Genomic DNA, 20,849 nt, shown 5'->3' with positions numbered 1-20,849 from the left:
GGGAAAGAGGGCCTCCATGGGTATTCAACTCCACAGGCGAAGATTTTCTGGCATTCTTTTAGTTGAGCAGTGAAAATACAACCCACAGGTTACACCTTCAGCAGAAAATCTGCTACATATGCATATATCCTTATATGGTTGTAAACATAACATATATAGGTCCATATCCTGATTTTTTCATGTAATATGTCTTAAGTATTGTCCAGTGTCATTATAAATTCTTCATAAACATTATTTGTAATGGCTGAATGATCTTTTCATCACATGGTTCTATTGTGAATTTTGTAAGAATGTACCTATTATCAGACACTTCGATTATTTCCAGTTTTTTGCTATATTGACTATTCTTACGCATACATCTCTGAATATATTTCTGATCATATCCTTATGAGAGACCTAGTACTGGAATTACTGAGTCAAAAACATTTGTAAGTCTTTTTATTCATGCTGCAAGAAGAGTTCCTAGAAAGTTTGCGTCATTGGGTACCACCAGCAGCAAGCAGGATAAGGAAGGCTTACCTTACTACACCCTTGTCAAAAGTAATTAAAACAAATTTTATCAATCTCTAATCATTAGATAAGTGAAAAAGATTTTTTAATTTGCAATTCATTAGTAGTATAAATAAACATTTTAAAACTTTCATTTCTGCTTCTATAAATTGTTAGTAGCTTTTACCTATTTATTTATTGGAGTTTTAATTTTTTTTTTTTTTTTGGTGGCTGGCTGGTAGGGGGATCTGAACCCTTGACCTTGGTGTGATGACACCAACCTCTAACCAACTGAGCTAACCAGCCAGCCCTGGAGTTTTAATTTTTAAAATTGACTTTTATGAGGCCTTTTGTTTGAACATACCAATCTATGGTCTATATATTGTTACAAATGTTTTCTCAGTGTATTGCTTAATTTTTAATTTTATTAATAATATGTTTAGTAATGTTCAAAAGTTTTTAAAATTTGTAACTCTTTAAGATAAAAAGGCTTTTAATTGAGATTAAATTAATATATAATGAAATGCACAGATCTTATGGGCACAAATCAAAGAGCCTTAACCAATGTATTACCTGGATATACACAGTTTTTAACTTTTATATATTCAAATCTCTTGGTCTTCTCCTCCAATGGTCACTGTCAAGAAAATTGTAAAAGATTTTGAAAAAAACCAAAAAAAGAAAACTTACTGGGTGTCCTATCCAGGGTACCCTTCCATGTTATCTCTGCCTTTTATTGTTTTAAATCTATTTTACAACTCTGTAAGTTGCAGAAAACTGATATTAATCAAATTATTCTTGTCCATAGAAATGCAAATTAGTTGTGCCAGTTAAAATGTAATTGATTATTGCCTGATGGATCTACCCATTTTACATCTATTTAGAAATTCATTTTAACATTCCTTATCAGCCTATATATGTGTGTGTGCGTGCATGTGTGTGTGTGTGCGTGTGTGTGTGTGTAGTTCTTTGAATTATCCTGTGAATTGGTTGTAACATCTTACTGGTTTCCTAATTAATGAGTTAAATAAAAGCTTTGACATGTTTATTTCATATCTGCATGAGAGTCATGATTATGTCCCCTTTTAAAAATTATCTTTAGGGATCTCACCTGTTAGCTCAGTTGATTAGAGCGCAGTGTTGTAACACCGAGGTCAAGGGTTCGGATCCCCTTACTGGCCAGCTGCCAAAATTTTTTTAAAAATTATCTTTAAACATCTTTCATATTTAAGGAATAGGTTATGGCCTGAATTCATTCTGGAGACAGTTTATTTTCAAGGTCAAATTGAGTTTATTTTAAAAGGCTGAGACAAGACTGACAGTTCATAATTATGAATCATAAAGACAAGCTAGAATTGCTTGTACCTAGAAAACATAAATACATTCATGTACATTTTCAAATTTCCAATAAAACAAGGTAGGTCCTTACATCAAGTCTTTCTATGTGTGTGTGTGTGTGTGTGTGTGTGTGTGTGTGTGTGTGTGTGTGTGTGTGTTTTCCACCCTCATTTTAGCCTCTTTCCAAGGCCTTAGAACTGGAGGAGACAGTGAGCTGTTGGGGAGTTCCCAAAGGGCAAGAACTCTTTTCATTGATTTCCAGTCACAAGTCCCAGCTGACTCTCAAAACGTTTGTGAAATTAAGCCATTTCCCTAGTGATGTGAAAGTTCTGATGTGTATGTAAGGGAATCAGGCAGGCCTCAAGGAGGAAGAGACTGGCACAGGAGAGAGAAGAATCTCCTCTAGGCTGATGTTTCTGTCCCTCCTTTGTCATCCCATCTCCCCTACTCCCCAGGCCAGTCAGATGGCAGAGCCCAGCACAACTGGGAGAAAAGAGAGTGGAGGAGGGAACTGTGGTGGGAGCTGTGCTGGCTGGACAGGTCCCTCTGGCTGGGCAGAGTTGCAGAAGTACATGGCAGGGAATCCCCTGCTTGGTGAATGACACAGTGGGTAGATTAGAAAGTTGGAGAACAGGAACTCTGGGCCACTAGCAGGAACACGGTTGAAGAATGACCATGGGTTCCAGACTAAGCCGTGAGGTAGAAAAGGAACAATGAGCAAGGAAGCAGAAGAGGCTGTGGCAAGAATAAAGGGCAGTCCCAGTTATTATAAGGGAAAGGGCGAAAAGCAGTGTGGCAGGGGTCCTTGCTGGGGTTTGGTCCCTCCTGGGCTGCCGCAATGGAACTCAGCACCAACTATCTCCAGGAGAAGCTGCAGCAGGACCTGAAGACGGAGCACGTGGAGGTGGAGGACACAATTAAACCCTCGCGCGTCCAGCTTCCAAATGCTGGTGCTGTCAACCAAGGTCGAGGGGAAGCTTCTGCTTCAGAGACACCGACTTTTGAACACATGCTAGGGGCCAACCTGTGGCTCACTTGGGAGAGTGTGGTGCTGATAACACCAAGGCCACGGGTTCAGATCCCTATATAGGGATGGCCAGTTAGCTCATTTGGGTGAGTGTGGTGCTGACAACACCAAGTCAAGGGTTAAGATCCCCTTACTGGTCATCTCTTTAAAAAAAAGAAACACATGCTTAGCTGAAGAACTCCTGCACATGCATGCCTTTGAGCAGAAAACCCTGACCCCAGATCATTGGGCTCGTGAGCAGCAGAAATGTGGGACCAGCACCAGCATAGCCATTAAATTATGAATCAGAGCCAAAAGAAGGGGGAGGGTTGGGGGGTGGGGAGGAAGAGATGGAATAAGGAGGATGGAGTTGAGAGGTGGAAATGGAAGCTGCTTCCAGATGTGGCCATGCCTTTGGAGATTGAGCAGATGGAGGTGTAAGTCACTGGAGCAGAGGAGATGAAGAGACCATGAGCACAGATGGAGGAAATGTAGTAAACAAGTATGCCAAAGTCACTGAGATTGACAAGCAGGATAGTAGGATGAGGGGAGACTGGTAGTCAGGTCCAAAGCCATCACAGAAGGCTTCAGAGTGTCCTGGAGTAAAGTTCTCAGCTAAGGCATGACACCAATGTGTGGGTATGATCACTTGTGCAGAAGTTTGCAGCCTTACAACCAGCACCAGGAATTGTGCCTCAGCTAAATTGCGCCACCACCCCTGTAGCAGCTGCAATCCCAAATCTAGGTGGGAGTGCTCTGTGTGGGCAAAGGTTAGCAGGTGAAAATGGAGAGGCTGTGCTGTTGTCATGCTTGTATGTAACTACTGTTGGAGTTTGAGGAAGGTCAGTAAACAATTCCCCTCTTTTACTCACCTGAGTTTAGAATTAATTGAGAGATGGATTCAGATGGAACCCATTAAGATGGATTATTTACTCATTCAACAAAATTTATTGAGTATTCCTTATATGTTCCAGGATGTGGTAATAATTCAGCAGTGAATAAAACAGTAAAATTCCTACCCTCGCTTAAAAGAGATGGAGAGTAAATAAAAAATTAAGTAAAGCATATGGTATGTTAGAATAAACCAAAGCAGAGAATTGGAATGGAGAGTTCTGGGTGCATAATTGTGAACAAGATGAGCAGGAAAGGCCTTGTTGATAAGGTGATGAGTGAGAAAAGACTGGAAGAAGATAAGGGATCATGACTTGCTAATATCTGAAGGAAAAGCATTCCAGGCAGAATATGGCAAGTGCAAGGACCCTGAGGCCAGATTGTTTGACCTATTTGAGGACTCTGAGCTAGTCATGGTCATCCTGTTTTCCATGCTAGTGACTGGCTTATAAGGTGAACAGTGACCCACTTCTGACCTATGAGATGAGAATGGTTTCCACACTCTGAAGAGATGGTTTCATTCTGAATGTCTATGGACTTTTCTGTAGCTGGTGTGATGTCTGCAACTGTTGCAGCCATGTTGTGGCAAGAGGGGAGCAGCCTGAGATGGCAGGGCCAAAAGATAAAAAGAACTTGGGTGTTTGATGACATCAGTGAGACACTGATGGTGCCAAACCTGGAGCAAGTCCATGTCAGTCCTGGGTAACTTGGTTCATGAATGTGTAGGTTTATCGTAATGTCAGGAAATTATATGAGAATCTAGCCATTATATTTTTCCATTAAAACCTTATGGATCAGTCACTAAACATATGAAAAGACATACAATTTCACTAATAATCCAAAAATAGCCAAAACAATCTCAAAAAAGAACAGACCTGGAGGCTTCACGCTTCCTGATTTCAAAACTTATCACTTATCACAAATCTACAGTAATCAAAATGGTATGGTACTAGCATAAAGACAGACATAGAGACCAATGGAATAGAATAGAGAGCCCAGAAATAAACCCTCATATATAAGGTCAAAATGATTTTTGGCAAGGGTGCCAGGAACATTCAATAGGGAAAGAACAGTCTTTTCAACATATGGTGCTGGGAAAACTGGATATCCACGTGCAAAAGAATAAAGTTGGATCCTTACCTAATACCATATGCAAAAATTAACTCAAAATGGATCAAAGACTTAAATGTAAGAATTAAAACAATAAAACACTCAGAAGAAACATAGGGCAAAATCTTCACAACATTGGATTTGGCAGTTTCTTGGATGTGACACCAAAGGCACAGGCAACAAAAAGATAGACAAATTGAACTTCATGAAAAATTTTTTATTTTGAGCATCAAAAGACAATGTTAACAAAGTAAAAAGACAACCCACAGAATGGAAGAAAATTTTTGCTAATCATGTATCTGATGAGAGATTAATATTCAGACTATATAGAGAACTCCTAAAACTCAACAGCAAAAAAGTAAACAGCCCCATTCCAAAATGCATGAAGGACTTGAATAGACATTCCTCCAAAGAAGATATACAAATGGCCAATCAGCACATGGAAAGATGCTCAACATCACTGATCATCAAAGAAATGCAAATCAAAACTATGATGAGATACCACATTATACCTATTAGAATGGGTACTGTCAAAAGCAAAAGAAAAATAAAAACAGAAAATAAATGTAGGCAAGGATGTGGAGAAATTGGGAATCCTTGTGCACTGTTGGTGGAAATGAAAAATGGTATAGCCATTGTTAGAGGAAAACAGTATGGCAGTTCTTCAAAAAGTTAAAAATAAAATTACCATATGATCCAGCAATTCTACTTCGGGGTATATATCCAGAAGAATTGAAGGCTGGGTCTTGAAAATATATTTGTACTCCCATATTCCTGGCAGCATTATTCACAAGAGCTTAAAGGTGGAAGCAACCCAAATGTCCCCCATTGATGGATGAATGAATAAGCAAAATATGATATATCCATGCAATGGAATATTTTTCAGCCTTAAAAAGGAAAGAGATTGTGACAAGTGCTACAACATGGATGAACCTTTAGGAAATTATGCTGAGTGAAATAAAACAGTCACAAAAGGACAAATACTGTCACCTCTCCCCCAGGGTGATGGAGATGCAAAGGATTACTCAAAGCCCACTTCTTCTGAGCAGTGAGATGCCCCAAAGGGGTTAATTTCCAGAAACCCTCAAGAGAGAGGCATTCCTCCCTGGAAAATTAGCACGGACTCCAGTGTTCTCTCCATATTTATTCTTTAGGCAGGCAAGTTATAGAAAAGGAACATAAGTGGTTACAAAAGAAGAGTAAGATAATTGTCATGGCAACAGTCATTAGTTTTGGCTGCACCAAGGACATTTGCCCTTGGAGCCAGCAATTTTACTGTGTTACAATTCTTTATCTACAAGAGAGACTTTAGCCTGGGGAAAGTTTTTGTCTTTCACAAGCTTAACATTTCTATGTGTAATTTTAAAAAGTTAGGCTATACCTGAAACTACAGGGCTTTGGGAGCTAGGCCGTGTGAAATACATTTGCCATTTGCTTTATTAATGTTAGTACACTCCATAACTACTGTAGGACTCCATTTATATGATACCCCTAGAGGTCTTTCAATGGTCTTTCAATGATTTAAAGCCAGAGACTTGGGAGACTATTTGAATTATATAGGTTCATTTGCCAATATCCTTGTAAAACAAGCCAGTCTCATCAGAGTTGAAAACCTGTTCTTCCACATAACCCTTTCCTTGTATAACACTTAACTTGTATATTAAAAATTCTTTCACAGCCTCCTGATCTGTGGAACTTGCCTGCAAACTCAACGTTTTCTATGCTGTATCACCTTTTGAAACATTTGAGGCAGCCAGCACTAGCCAAGCATATTTAACATTTTCCTCACCCAATGTGACTATAAATTTGCTTGACTTTTCAGCCTCACAACAATGCTGTCAACTACATTTTTTAATTTAGCCACTTTTCTATCTTTTCCATGGTTTCATCACACACTATAGATATTACTTTAGCACTTTCTGGAGCAGCTGTACGTACAGATTGTCCAATTTCCTCTCTTTTTTTCTAGGTGTGCTGTACTGTTGATTCATTTAATGAACTCACAGCCAACAGCACTGTGCTATTGCCTGAATGAAGCTTACCTAACATATGTACTTTCTCCATAAGGCATATCACAGCCTTGATCCTAGGAATGCTAGACAACACTTCAGTACTGCACTTGGAGACCATTTAAAAAGCAAAATCAATAACAAAAAGCACACACACACACAAAAACACTAAATAGATCACCAAGAGAATACTTGTTTGCAATATGAAAACTGAAACAAGAAGATAGAGTGTCACCTTGCTCAATCTCATTTGGGAACACTTGCATCAGGCAACTCAAATTTTTCACCGCTCTGTGCTTGTCTGCAAATGACCCCAAAAGCTTCATGAGTATTTACTTTGGAGTTACAAATAAATTTTAGTGAATAGGCAAACTCGCAAATATGGAATCCACAAACAATGAAGATCGACTGTATCTATTAAAAAAAATAACATGGATCAGTATGTATTTAGATAGAAGGATGCCCATGATATGTTTTCAACTGAAAAAAGAGAGTCATAGAACAAAGGTTAAAAAAAAAAAAGAAAGCAAATGTTTATAAGGGCCAGGGAGGCAACATAAAATGGTATGGTGGGCCAGTGGAAGACACCTAGAAATGGTGGGGGCTAGAGAAGAGATCTCACCTACCTGTGGACAGGAGTCCACTACTCAGTGCTGGTCAATTGTGCCCAGGCAGAAGTGTGGGCCCAGAAGTGTGATGCCTTATTTTCCATGTTTTCAAGATTCCCAGGAAATGCCCCAATTTAAAATGTTGGCAAAGAATGCAAAATTTAAAAAAATATGTAAGTCAAACAAAACCCATCATGGGTTACATGTGGCCTATGGGCTGCCAGATTGTGGCCTGCAGTGTGTGGTGGTATTTATGAGAAAAATATACCCATTAATAGAAATGCACAGAAAATGGTCTGAAAAGGTAGATATTCACCAGACCATTAATAGGTAGAGGAGAAAGAATGGGGTTGTTGAAGGGAGGGGGTAGGTCTTCATTTCCTCTGTATTATTTGAAACCTTGACCGTGAAAATGTAGTTATGTATTACTTATGTACTTACAAGGAAGAAAAGAGCCCTAGGAATTGAAAGACCAGAGTATTAGTCATGTGGCCCCTAAGTTGGGCAATGCAGTGTTCTCTGTCTTGGATTGTAAGCCCTCAGGAAGCAAAGTTTATATTTCTAACTTGCTTTTTTAAAGTAATATTTTAGTTGTGTTTTTAGTTGTTTAAGGAAGGCTGGTTTTCAAGGAAGGGAAACCTACTAAAAATAGCACCAGATCATAAACGGGATTTGATGGAAAAGTATAGGGTGATCTCGTAGCATCCAGGGACAGGAATGAAACGAGGCCCCAGGGGATGAGAACCAGAGATTGGTAGCCATGTGGCCCCAGAGCCAGCCTCCTTTTTCTTTCCTGTCTGCTGCATTCTGTCATTTGATTCACTCTTCTGCTTGGCAAGTCTGCTTTCTCAGCTAACTAAGTAAATGTGGCCCCGGTGGCACCCTCAGTCCTAGGGTTACCATGACCTCCCAAGTTCTGTACCTGAGTAGGAGTCTCCCAAGTCTCAGGTCCATATTTCTGGAAGAGGGAACTCAGTCGCCACTGTGACATAGATCAAATGTCCTCTCCCCATCCAACCACCTGTCAAGAGAAAAGTGGGATCCTGTGGTTGATGCAAACTGACCTCAGGGACTCACTGCAGCTGGAAGGGTGTATCTCAGAGATGAAGGGTAAAACCTGGGGAAGGGCCTCAAAAGTTGTCCACAGGTGCAACTACAAGGTCCATGTTTATAGGCACTTGTAAATGCAGAATCTAATAGAACATGTGTGTCCACTAGGGAAGTAGCGTAGCAAAGTTGCCAAGTTCTGGAGTTGTGGCACGGTGACCAACCATCTTGGTTTGTCTGGGCCTCGGGGAGATTCCAGGATGCAGGCTTCCAGTTTTAAAACTGGGACAGTTTTTAAAGGTTTCCCAGGATGTGAAACTTTCATTGCAAAAATGAGGAAAGTCCCAGGCAGACCAGGATAAGTTGGTCCCCCTAGAATATAGAGTTGGATCTGGTTTTGAATCCTGGCTGAGCCGCTGTAGCTGTGTAACCCTGGGCAAGTCACTTTACTTCTTACACCTCAGTTTTCTCCTTGCAAAATGAGGATAATAATAGTTCCCACCTCACAGAGTAAGACAAGCACCCAGTGAGCATTCAATAAAAATTAGGCAATTAGGTATTAATACAAATGGAAATAAAACAAACAGGGAAAAGTAAGTCCACTCCCACCTCTGTCCTTCAGGCCACAAGCTCCCAGTTCCTCTCCCCAGAAATAACTACTCTTGGCAGTCTTTGTGCATCCTTCCAGTGATAGTCTGTACATTATAGAAATATGTATACAGATCCTTTTCCTATGCAAATATTCATAGATCATTTGTAGATCACACATTCTGTTCTGCTGATAGCTTTTTTTCATTTTTTACTGTATCTTGGAAGGCATTCTACATCAGGGCATTTAGATCTGCCTCATTATCTTTAGTGGCTGCATAGTATTTCATAGCATGGAAATATTATTCATTTAACCTGTCTCCTGTTGACATTTGGGTTGTTTCTAGTCTTTTGCTACATAAATTATGACAATGTGATATTACCTTGTATACTCATCTTTGTACACATGCATAGGTACATATAGGATAAATTTCTAGAAGTGGAAATGCTGGGTCAAAGGAGCTATTATTACCATTGTTATTATTACTGTTATTAATCTCTATGAAGTCAGGTGTCGGATCCACTCTTTTTCTCTAAAGGAAGATTGTAGCTGTTCATCTGAGCATAAAGAGATCTTCTACATCTAGTGCCTTTTGTAAATAAAAAATCATTAAGTCCTGAAACTGAACATCTTGGAAAATTCCAGAATGCCTCTGCTACCTCTCCTCTTTTTTCACACCCCTTCTTCTTTCCCTGTTTGCATTGGCACCTGACTCCATTCCTGCATAATGTGTCCACTGAGATGGTGTCTTAGCCTGGGTTCTTCAGAAAGAGCCTGAGGCAAAGCTTATATACTACTACTTTATGGGGGTGGATAATCCCAGGGAAGCAGGAATGAAGGGAAAAGGGAAGTAAGTTAAGGAAAGAGAAGAGCGTGCATGCATCACTGTGTTGGCTACAGCTTTTGCAAGTGCAATTGCTTCCTTGGTGTCAAGATGTCTTTTAGAAGTCAGATAAGAGCTGGCCAGTTAGCTCAATTGGTTGGAGCAGCGGTGCTGATAACACAAGGTCAAGGTTTCAGATCCCCATACCTACCAGCTGCCAAAAGAGAAAAAAAAAAAAAAAGCCAAATAAAGCTACTGTATCTCTAAATGGTCTGTGGAGCCACAGGGAGGGGTGGGTGGGTGACACAGAGAGGGACAAATTTATTTATAGACTGCCATCTTTCATTGGTCAAAGTTTGCCCATCAGGATGTCAACCCCTCCTCTCTTATGAGGAAAGCCACCTCACTCCTCCAGCAGCCACAGAGAAAGCCAGAACCCCAGACAGCAGTGGCAGCCTCTGTGGGCAAGCATCAACCTGCAGGCCAAGCCAGTGTGCATCCATGGGTTTTGAGGTGGTCCACGGGGTCTCTATGAAGGTTAATTCTAGATGTCAACTTGGTTAGATGAAGGAATGCTGAGAAACCTGGTAAAGCAATCTTTTCAGGTGTGTCCATGAGGGTATTTCCAGCAGAGATTAGTATGAGAGTCTGAGTGGCCTGGGTGTGAAAGACCCACCCTCAGTGTGGGTGGGAACCATCCAATCCACTGGGGGTCCAGAGAGAACAAAAGACAGAGGAAAGAGGTGAAGCTCTGTTGATGTGCTGGAGCTGGGATACACTCTTCTCTCTTGTCCGTGGGCATCAGAGCTGGAGACTCTTCAGCTTTTGGGTTCCAGAACTTACACCAAGGACACCATCAGCTCCCCTGGTTTTGAGGCCTCTGGACTTGTACTGAGCCACGCTACTGGCATCCAGTTTATAGACGGCCTATCATGGGACTTTTCTTCATAGCCACGTGAGCTAATTCCCCTAATAAATACCTCTCATATAATTATAACATATCCTATTGATTCTTTCTTTCTGGCGAACCCTGACTAATAAAGTCTCTTACAATAGGAAACCCCTATGGCAGGACAGAAGTCCAGGTGCTGGTATGAGGCCAGGTGCTGTTGTTTCATGCCCTCATGTGACATGAGGAACCTGGAGCAGCCACCACAGAGCAAGTCATTGCTAGAGTACTGGCCAGTAAGTGAGGCAAGTACAGGATTTGTAAAGGCACATAAAGTGAGTCTGGTACAGATAGGAGCATTGCCACATTTCACTCATCCTGTGTATTTTATTACCTTTCAACATCACTGTCTCACTATTGACAGAATGTCAGAGTTTAATTGGCAATTTTGTTCCCTTTCTTAGTGGTACATAAGTGGTATTTTAGATGAAATAAGGTAATGTATTAGACTGATGTGTATCAACATGTCTCTTGATACCCTTGGCCCAGAAATGTTCTCACAAAAGAGGAACTCCCCATCTCCTATGGGAAAGATCTGTAACAAGGAAGAGCAATTGGCAAATTCATAAATTAGGGATCCTGAACCTCCACTGTCCCTAATAAACACTCATTATAATTAATGTGATCATTTGTGGTTTATAGGTATCAGTGCTTGAAAATGTTTGCTAAGGTCAAGTTCAGGCTATTAAACAAAAGTTCTTTCATGTGTTCCTGACAAGTAATGGCTTCAATCAAGGCAGAACTTCATACTAAAGATTAATACCTCATTAGCCTTGACAACAGAAGTGTAATGGAGTGTCTCTGCACAGCCCAGGCTGGGATTCAGAGTCTGGTTTTATCCAGAACTGATGAGTCATGATCCTTTTCTGCATTTATTTGCATGAGTCATTATGTTCATAATGTTAAAAAGCAAGTTACTAAATAATATCGACAGCATGATTCTAGTCTTTTTTTATGTGTATATGTATATGTTTAGCCAGTGTATTCCAAGTTCTTGTCTACATTAATATCTTAAATTGCTGTGCCCTAAAATGTAGGCTTTAGAGTCTAAATCCTCATTACTTGAAGTAGTATCAGGAAACACCTGGGAGCCTGTTAGAAATACAGAAATCTCAAGCCCCATCTTAGACCTGCTGAATCAAAATATGTACTTAAAATGCAAACTTTTACATCAACTGATGAGTGGATAAAGAAAATACGGTATATCCATACAGTGGAGTATTAATCAGCCATAAATAGGAATGAAATACTGATACATGCCACAACATGGATAAACCTTGAAAACATTATACTAAGTGAAAGAAGCCAGACACAAAAGGCTGCATATTATGTGATTCCATTTATATGAAATATCTGGGATAGGCGAATCCATAGAGACAGAAAGTAGAGTAGTGTTAGACGGAGGCTAGGGGAACAGAGGAATTGGGAGGCACTGCTAATGGCCATAGAGTTTCTGCTACGGTGATGAAAATCTGGATTTAGACAGTGGTGGTGGTTGCTCAACATTGTGAATAAACTAAAAAATACTGAACTCTACTTTAAAAATGTAAATTTTATGTTGTGAGTTTTTTCTAAAAAAATTAAAAAATAAAATCAACATAGCGCATTGCCCACAATCTTGAACAAATAATTTTGTTCCCAGGGAATAGAAAAAGAAAATGCTGCTTACATAATCATATTCCAAAGAAATGCCATCTGATGCTTATGATTTCCTGAGGAGTACAACTCAAAGTCCTGGGGATTATTTTGGATCATCCATGTAAGTGTAACGTAAAAGTCTCCCTGTAAATATAGTGCTGTCGTTAACGTCATTAAAAGTAAAAATGTTCAACGGGATAAAAGCTGTTTAAAAGTTTGTTTTTTATTAAAAAGCAAGCTCGCCAAAGATTCGTGTGCATAGTAAAGTTTGAGAAGCAATTTGAACAGCACTGTCTCCTGGACTGCAAGACCTCAGTGTCTTTCCCCACCTTCACCCAGAAAATTCTTCCCATTTCTTCTGGGAGTCCCCAGCTGTGGCACTATTTCACACCTCCTGCGTGTCGCACGTCCCACGTCCTGGTCTCCGACCCCGTCCCCTCCCCCTCTCCGCCGCGTCGCACCAGCCGCCCTCATCCAGGGCGCGGCTCCGCGGGCAGCGCCGCCGCCTGCGGCTGGTGAGCGGAGGACGGACCTTCCCCAGCCTCTGGCTTGCGGGGCGTCGCCTCGGCACTCAAGAGCACGGCTGGTGCCCAGGGTCTCTCACTCTGCCTCTGTCCTCGGTTGCTGTAATGGGGTGGCGGAAAAAACCGGCCAGACACCAGATTATTCCCGAAACTGTCGTACTCTTTTCTCCTCCTCCCCAGGCAACTTTGCACCAAAAATCTCTCTCCCTCAAGGGCCGGCCCGTGGCTCACTCGGGAGAGCGTGGTGCTGACAACACCAAGGCCACGGGTTCAGATCCCCTTACCGGTCATCTTATTTAATAAAAAAAAAAAAAACCCTCTCTCCTTTAAACAAACACGGAAGATACACCAGATGCCAACACACACAAGAGGCTCCAAATGGCAGCAGGGCAAGAAAAGGAGGTGTTTCTCTCTCTCTCTCTCCCTGGAGATGTCTGAATTCTAGCTTCTGCTCAGCCGAAATTTTCTGTTACACCCAGGAAAGATATGTAGCAAAATATTGTGTTCCGTTTTTTTTACTGGATGGTAGAATTTCTCTGTTCTTATTTTTCTGTATTTCTTAAAATAAATAATTAATTAATTAATTAAATGAATGTAGGGCTGGACACCGAAGTCAAAGTTTCAGATCCCCATTATCATCAGCTGCCCCAAAATTAAAATGTAAAATAAATAAATGTATGTTACTTATATAATCATAAAAACCAAGTGTTTTGTTAGAGGAAATGAGAAACTCCCCATGGTGATGAACTACATGATTTCAGCATGCATCTTTAAATAGAGAATTTCTGTCTTGCAAAAATTAGCGTTTGAGGGTCACAAAGGCTTGCTCATACAGCTCACAGTACACAGAAAAGTCTTTTATAAGGGATATGGGGTTTCAGAGACAGGAAAACAGTTGTGTCCCAGATCTTGGCCGGAGGTGGTGAGGAGGCCTTCTAGAAATCTATTCAGACCCCCTCCCCCAAATGAGGGCATGCTGATCCCTGTCATCCGTAAAGAGGGGTATTTTAAAGATAACTTACCCATAATCATACCAATTGGAGGCAATCCCTGCCTGATCCTTTTTAGTCACTTAGGCCTAGGCATTAGATGCTTTGTTTTGAATTTCTACCGAGGAGTCGAGTTGGTTAATTATCCTGGAAATGGTTCAGTTTAAAAGGATTTAAAATAATTTTGCTATTTTTTATTATTAGCAAGGATGAAAATTGTTCCTTTTATTTCTAATTCTATTCCCTTTTATGTGAATTATCTGAACACTTTACAATGAGTAAATTTAAATTTAAATGATAATTCTAAAAAATAGCATTAAAAATTAATGCATTCTGGCTGGCTGGTTAGCTCAGTTGGTTAGAGTATGGTGTCATAACACCAAGGTCAAGGATTTGGATTGCCGTATCAGCCAGCCACCATAAGAAAAAAAATTTTTTTAAATAATGAATGGGTTCACTGAGGAAGATTTATTTATTTATTTATTTTTATTTTATTTTTTTAAGATGACCAGTAAGGGGATCTTATCCTTGACTTGGTGTTGTCAGCACCACACTCAGCCGATGAGCCAACCGGCCATCCCTACATGGGATCCGAACCCGTGGCCTTGGTGTTATTAGCACCGCACTCTCCCGAGTGAGCCCACGGGCCAGCTCGACTGAGTAAGATTTAAAATACAAATGAGCAAAAAGTATTCCCATATTTATCTATATATACCTGTGTGTGTGTGTGTGTGTGTGTGTGTGTGTGTGTGTGTGTGTGTGTGTACACATGTATGGTTTTATTTTAAAAACAGAAATGGTGCATTACTAGGGAATTTTAAAATTGAGAGTGCCTGAACTTTACCCGTCAAACTAGCTTAGGCAAGAAAGGAATGTTACTGACTCATAAAACAAACCTAAGGAAAAGCCAGGGTTATTTCTGGCCTCGGTGACCCAGGACTCAAGTGTTCTCAGCAGTTTCTCCCAGCTTCTGCTCTCTGCTTCCCTTTTTCTGCCTTCCTCTCTTTCCCTCAGACTGCAGTTCAAATGGCAGGAAACATGGCTGCCAACAGCCTACAGCCTCATGTCATCCCATTTTTACCTCCAGAGAGGAAAAGGTCTTTTTCCTTTGGTTCCAGCTTAAAGTCCCAGGAAAGATCCCTGATAGGCCCAGCTTGAGTCACCTATGCTCTCCTTAAAAAATCATCATGGGCAAAGAGGCATGGTTCTATGATTGGCTCAGTCCAGGTCTAGTGCCCACCTCCAAACCCAACCTGAGAGTGGAGAGGGAAGATCAGGTAAGCAATTGGTAGCTTCCATCTGAACCACAGGGTGCTATTTTGTAAAGACTGATCAGGTGCTATTTCGCATAGAAGGATAGTGTGTTGGTAGACAAATGACAAATATTCTTCACGTACAAATGGGATCATATTTTACATAATTGTTTTGCCACGTGCTTTTTTCATTTGTCCATGTTCTATGACATAATTTCAACGATAATGGTATTTAATGGCAGAACAATATTCTATTCTGGAATATAGCTGTGATGACTGGAAGTGACCATGAGGACAAGAGCCACAAACTAAGGTTGGCAGAGCAGGAAAACAGAAGACACCTAGGTCCTTGGTGGCATCCTGGAGTTGCTGTAGCAGCACTGTATTGCCTACATCTATACTTCTTGATATGTGAGAATAACCCCTGAATTGGCTAAACCACACTAGTCAGATTTCTCTCACATATAGCCAAGTGCAGCTCCTTATAGATATATATCTTGACAGCCTTACATTATTAGAGGTAGGCCAGAAAACATATCATCAATGGGAAGTGAAGGAGAGGGTGATGATAGGAACCTTAGGTTGAAGGGGAAGCTGAAACAATGGAACTTGTAGCCTCCTTCTTTGTTGAACTGTTGAAGTTCAACTGGCTCATAGAGCGTCCCTAAGTCAACAAGAGGGGGTTGCAGCAGACTAGAAATGGCAGTCGTAGCTGGACTGAGGGTCATAGGTAGTATCCAAGACTTCTTTGATCCTACGTAGCATGAAGGGTTCCAGAAGACCCTATGTGTTCCTAGTTTGGGTAATGGGAGTAGCTGAAGTGGACAGCCAGGAAGGCTTCCAAAAGATCACCAGGTGCCCCAGGGTCTCCCAAGGAGCCCTGTGGCCAAGGCTTCAGGACAGAAGCCTGAGCAGGCACCTGAGAGAATAGGCCACCAAGCTTTAATGGTCAGTAAGGGATGCATTAAGTACTGAGGCCAATGCAGAGATCTGGTGCCATGAGCTGCACCTCAAGTTGAATGAGCAGGTGCTAGTGGAGAAGGTCAGCTGGAGAACCAGGGTTCCTTCCCCCAGTGCTTCCCCTTGCACCTAGATAACACTTTGAGCAGGAGAAAGTGAAGGAGAGACCTTTGGAAGAGACAGCTCTCATGGGGCTTTTGAATATTAAATTGGCTAAGGTTTACCCCAAATAAGACTGTTTTAAGCTCTGAGACCATTATTTTTAACTGGTAAGCTGAACAACTGTTCAGTAGTGAGAATCTCTTGAGGAATCTTAGTTTAATTATAGATATTTTTTAAAAATGTGTACATCTGAGTTATAGTGTGTACATTTTGACTATCCCCCTGGCTCCTCATACATATGGGGGTACTTCTTTTTTCTTATTTTTAAAAAGATGACCGCTAAGGGGATCTTAAGCTTGACTTGGCGTTGTCAGCACCACGCTCACCCAGTGAGCTAACTGGCAATCCCTATATGGGATCTGAACCCATGGCCTTGGTGTTATCAGCACCGCACTCTGCAGAGTGAGCCACGGGCCGGCCCCGGTGTGGGGGTACTTCAGAAAGCTCATAGAAAAATGTATTTAAAAGATACTATGACTCTTTCCATGGACTTTTTGAAGTACCCTCAAGTAGATTTTTTACTATAAGTTTTCTTAAAGAGGTGTCACAAGAGTTTGACAGAGTATGACACAAGGAAAATGTCCTAAAATCCTCTTTAGAACCTGTGATAGCCAGCTTCCAAGGTGGCCCACTGTGATGTTAATTTTAGGTGTCAACTTGACTGTGAGGATGTTTTTGGAAGAGACTGGTATTTGAGTCAGTGGTCTAAGTAAGGAAGGTCTGGCCTTATCCCATGTAGGTGGCACTACCCAATCACCTGAGGGCCCAGATAGAACACAAAGGCAGAGGAAAGGCAAATTCTCTCTCATTCTTGAGCTGGGACACCTTTCTTCTCCCACCCTGAGACATCAGAACTCCAGGTTATCTGGCCTTAGAACTCTGGTACTTACAGTAGCAGCCCTCCCAGTTCTCAGGCCTTTGGATCTGAACTGAGCCCTGCTACTGGCTTCACTGGGTCTCCAACTTGAAGATAGCCTATCATGGGACTTCTCATCCTCTGTAATCGTGAGAGCCAATTCCCCTAATAAATCCTCTCTCATATACCTTTTTATATATATATCCTATTGGTTCTGTCTCTCTGGAGAACTCTGACTAATACACCTACTATGATCCTTGCCTCCTAGAATTCATGCCCTTGTATAGTCTCCTTCCACATTGTACGAAGGTTGGTCTGTATGACCAAGAGCATATGGCAGAAGTGATGATATATCACTTCCAAGATTAGGTTACAGCTTCTGTTTCTTTCTCTTAGATCACTCACTCTGGGGAAACCAGTTGCCATGTTGTGAGGAGTGGCTACATGCAAGGAAACAGCCACCTGCTGTTGGAAGCAGATCCTCCAGCCCCAGTCAAGCCTTTGGATAACAGCAGCTCCAGCCAACATCTAGACTGCAACCTCATGAGAAACTTTCAATCAGAGACACTCAGCTAAGCTGTTTGATTCCTGACCCACAGAAATAATAAAATAATAAATTTTTGTTGTTTAAAACCAATAAGTTTTGGGGTAATTTGTTATGCAGCAATAGATAACTGATACACTCCTCAAAATTTTTGGTTATAGCACCTGCTAAAAATCTTCCTCTCTTTTCATTCTCTGTGAAGTCCTTTCCCGTTTTTTTTGTTGTTGTTGTTGTTGTTGTTGTTGTTGTTGTTTTTAAAAGATGACCGGTAAGGGGATCTTAACCCTCGACTTGGTGTTTTCAGCACCACGCTCAGCCGGTGAGCCAACCGGCCATCCCTATATAGGATCCAAACCCATGGCCTTGGTGTTATCAGCACCACACTCTCCCAAGTGAGCCACAGGCCGGCCCTACCATGAAGTTCTTTCACAGTTTCTCTTCCCTCTTCTACGTCCTCCTCCCTTCCACACCCTTAAGCACCCAGCTCCCGACATATCGTGGTCCATTCTCCAAGTGGCCACCTGGGGTATATGGTCTTGTTTTCTCTACTGACTGCTATTGTGTTGAGATCAAGCTTCCCCTTCCCACGTACCTGAAAATGGTGAATAAACTGCAGAAGTAACAAGGCAGGGGCAGGAGGAACAGAAGCTGGACAGAGAGGCAGGAAATAGCCACCAGTCAGATTCTGTGACTCTTCGTTCATCTCCCTCCCCACTCCCTGATGATTGATTGAAAAGTCACATAATCTTTCTGATGGCAAAGTACCAGAAAGATTACTGAGGGGCCTGGACATGGGTTCAATTCTCCAGATCCTGAACTCTGTTCTAATTACATAAGGCCTGGCAATCTCTAGGTTTCCTGGATATTGCTTGTTGTTCCTGGATTCCCATGAGATTTCCATTTTTCTCATTTTCATGTAACTAAAATACACACACCAACTAAAATGAGACATTTGTTTATAGTAGATGGAATCCCCCCAAAATGCTATATGGTTATCTTGCAGGTGACTACAATTATGTAGCAAAATAAAAGCCGCTCATTGTGTGAGAATAAAAAAAAAAAAAAAGATGAAAGACAAAACATTATTGGGATTTTGGTAACTTTTATGGTTTATCTCCAGTGTGATGGGCTGTGAGATTCATGAAGGCAAGGGTCATGTGTGATTCCTCACGCACGAGGTTGCCTCAGTGTATGAGGTAACCACAGTGCCCCAAAAGATTTTGAGTATAGAACATGCCCAATGAAAATCCGTTGGAAGATGCACCATACATATCTGTTGAAGGAAGGGTGGATTTAGCATCAAAGGGGTCTCTGCGTTAGCCCTTTGGCTGGACATTCTAAGCATTTTATGCTTCATGTAAGAAAATAATCTAAGTGATTCATTTTCAGAAATGACTTATCTGAGGGTGTTTTATTGAGACGGTAATTAGTTCCTAGCCCCTTTTGTTTTCTTCATTTTCCTGGAGGGTCTCTGAACAGATAAGGCTCTCCTTGAGATGTAATTAGTTACTAGCACCCATTGTTTTCTTCATTCCCTGGTGTTTCTCCCTTCACAGGGCTTAGGTGGGCCTTTTTCGAGGGCTTGTCCTGAGCTCCCAGACAAAGGAATTCTTTGCAAGGGGGTAATAAATTTTAGGCACCATCCAGGAAGATTGTGCACCCTGTAGTACTCACAGCCAATGAGGAGGGGGTGGGAGGGATTTGCGGACTAGGAAATAAATTGCTTGTTACAGCCCTTTTCCCTGTGCCTGACCATCAGGCACCCTAACCTGGCAAGGCTGTAATTAAAGTCTCATTTTGCTGTACCTGTGTGTCCACGTCCATCCTTTGGCATTGGATGGCTGAGGGTATTTCTCACAATTTGGGGGTTTGTCTGTGATCTCTGCAACTGAGGGACTGGGACCCCAATAGAGGGGGAGACGCGTCCCACCCGATTTCAGGTGGCCTGCTCTGTTTGGGTGCCCGTCTTCTGGCTGGACTGCAGATATATCCGAAACTGTTATTCTGAGGATGGCAGAAGCGACGCTGGGGGGAAAGAAAGCAGGCACCTCGGCAACCAGGCAACCTAGTGCATGAGCCAAGGTAGGAAAATTGGACTTTAAGTACTGCCTTGGTGGTTGGGCATTTTCGGTGGTCTAGTGTATGGCTGAGACGTATCCTACATACGAAGCAATGCGAAGTCTCGATCCGCCGTTCCATTTTCCCACAAGGATGAGGCCGGAGAAAGAGGAAGCGAGTTCTGACATGTACAAGAAACCTCCAGTAAAGGGGGTTGAGTATCTCAGGGAGACTCAGACGCAAGGATCACTGACCTCAGGTGAAAATGGGAAATACAAATTCAAGGCCTAGGGAAACAAGGAAGGGAGGAATTAAGGAGATTCTTCCCAACATTCCCTCAGATAGTCCCTTGGGGGGAATGTTAAAGGACTGTTAGAGGAATTCCCAGACAAGGAGCAAGGAGAAACAGAAAATGATTAAGTACTGTTGTTTTATTTGGACAAAGGAACCAATTTGTAAACCTTCAGTCTTCTGGCCACAATTTGGCTCAAAGGAGGACTGGGTCTGCCAGGCCCTTGTCCTCTATGTTAACGATAAATCCTCATCCTCCCAGGAGGAAAAGGATTATGCTCTATGCTGGTGACCAGGAGGAACCCCCATGTTTCCTCTTAAAATTTAGGGAGGAAAACCCAAGAAAGAATCCGGGGATCCACTGTCCAGCCTTCCTCCTCCTTATGCCGCACAGAATGGGAGACAAGAGGGCCCTAGGCAGACTGAATGTAAAGCCATATTCTAGCCTAAGGAAGGAATTAGAACAATGTAAGAAAGACCTTTAAAAATTTCCCCTCTCTTTGGGGGCCTCTAAGGAAACCTCCAACATGCTTCCCCTTAGGGAAGTCCCCATGGGGCAAGGAGAGATCAGATTTGTGAATGTCCACCTCACAAGTACTGAAGTTAGAAATTTTAAAAAGAAAATGAAATCATTATTGGAAGACCCCCTCAGTCTGACAAACCAGCTTGGCCAATTCTTAGGGCCCAGCTATTACACTTGGGTCGAAATGATGTC

General features: G+C 41.8%; 1 pseudogene; it reads left to right on the top strand.

Annotated features, from left to right (window-relative positions):
- Positions 1-2,665: 2,665 nt before the first annotated feature.
- On the top strand, positions 2,666-3,137 carry LOC134372545 (bolA-like protein 2; annotated as a pseudogene).
- Positions 3,138-20,849: the final 17,712 nt, after the last annotated feature.

Source organism: Cynocephalus volans, chromosome 3 (assembly GCF_027409185.1).
Source record: "Cynocephalus volans isolate mCynVol1 chromosome 3, mCynVol1.pri, whole genome shotgun sequence".
Taxonomy (NCBI): Eukaryota; Metazoa; Chordata; class Mammalia; order Dermoptera; family Cynocephalidae; genus Cynocephalus; species Cynocephalus volans.
This window is presented reverse-complemented; position numbering and strand designations above follow the sequence as displayed.